This window comes from Morone saxatilis, unplaced genomic scaffold (genome assembly GCF_004916995.1).
Source record: "Morone saxatilis isolate NCDOM2014 unplaced genomic scaffold, NCSU_SB_2.0 Contig16, whole genome shotgun sequence".
NCBI classification, from domain to species: domain Eukaryota; kingdom Metazoa; phylum Chordata; class Actinopteri; family Moronidae; genus Morone; species Morone saxatilis.
Window position 1 is genome coordinate 7,537,254 of NW_023339718.1, and position 1,763 is coordinate 7,539,016.

Here is a 1,763-nt window from a genome sequence, read left to right on the forward strand (position 1 = left end):
AGGACACTTTTCAAATAGAGTAGAACTCCTTTTAACATTTACAGAGACCCAACAGTACCACCATGAGCATGGGGCAAGGAAAAACTGCCTTTTAACAGGCAATACATTGCCTTACAAAAGGGTCAGAATGATATGATAGTTAAGTCAAAATTTCATGTGATAAAAAGTCATAATATTACGACAATAGTAATCATCATCGTCATCATCATCATCTATTAGTATAGTTGTTGCTATGGTTGTTGCTGTGCACCCTGGTCTCTGGCTCTGCCTTTCTCTCTTTTTTCCCCAACAATTAATTATAACTTCATACTCAAAACACTGCAACTTCTTCCTTGAAATATTTCAACTTTACTCTCCAACTATCAGATTTTCTTTTCCCCAACAGTGGTCAATGTCCTAATTAGGGAAGTTTATACTGCCCACACACAGATGGGAAAATTTAAGGAAAATATGTCTTACTTATTAGCAATTAGCAATTTGCAACAATGTTCCTTCTGTTTAAAATCTTGTGTTCTGTTCTGTTAAGTTTCCAGGCAAAACGACTTTTTCCTGTGACCTACAGGCTGTAGGGTTAACGTTGTTGAAGTAATTATAGCTATACAGACTCAAATAGCCTTTTTGTAACAAAAATTGTATCGGAAGGCTGATATATTAAAGACCTGGGTCTGGAGATAGGCATCGCAAATTAGCTTAGGCTATAAATGCTGTGGTGTGTGGCATTTGTTTATGCTACATACTTGTCCCTATACAAATAAAAAAATAAAATAAAATATCTAGGCTATATACCTGGGCACTGGGTAGCTCGTCTGTTGGGTGGGTTAGGGTTAGCAAAGCTCATTGATGCACGTGGGGATTGATGGCTGGCCCATGTTGTCGGATTTATGACCCTGTCTCCGGTTCACTGCCTTTCCTTCCTTGGACCACTTTTGATAGGTACTGACCTCTGCAGACCGCGAACATCCCACAAGGGCTGCAGTTTTAGAGATGTTCTGACCCAGTCCTCTAGCCATCACAATTTGGCCCTTTTCAAAGTCGCTCAAATCCTCACGCTGCCCATTTTTCCTGCTTCTAACATATCAACTTTGAGGACAAAATGTTCACTTGCTGCCTAATATATCCCACCCACTGACAGGAGCCATGATAACCAGATAATCAGTGTTATTCACTTCACCTGTCAGTGCTGCTTCAATAATGTTAGCTTTGATCGGTGTGTATTCTCAATTTACCACAGGTTTTAACTTATTTATTTGTTTATATAGTTAAGCTGCCAGGTTGGAACAATAATTTTTCACCACTGTCTTACTTTTTGAACAAAAACTTCAACGCAGCAAACGGGGGCTTGCTGAAAAGGGCATGTGAAGAGAAGGAAAAAGAAGGTTAAATAGAAGGAAAGAAGGACCGTTGTGTCTTCATTCTCCTCTTGGCTTATAACTTTCTTATCTTGTGCAGGATTCACCAAAGGAACCTTCATTTTCACAAGTTCGCTTTCTCCTTTCAGGGCTAACTGCCTCCCTGAAAGGCTGTTTTGTGACTTCGGGGCTCTGAAAAAAATGCTTATGGACTGGAAAAGTGCTGAGTTTTTGTTTTAACATTGTGAAACTAAAACAGTGTGAGCCTCGAGTGTTTTCAAAAAGCCAGCCCAGCGGTGCACTACACCTTAATGAAGGCTGGCAAATTCTATAGGGCAGCTGTTTTGCTTATTGATGTTCTGTTGCACCGTGTGAAAGCAGACTTTGATTTTTAGAACAAAGCTTGGAAGTTGC

The 1,763-nt window shown here is 39.9% G+C and overlaps 1 protein-coding gene across 1 annotated transcript in view; it reads right to left on the bottom strand.

Annotated features, from left to right (window-relative positions):
* adgrv1 (adhesion G protein-coupled receptor V1) overlaps window positions 1-1,763 on the bottom strand; it is a 101,610-nt gene that overhangs the window by 84,645 nt on the left and 15,202 nt on the right. The window lies entirely within an intron of this gene.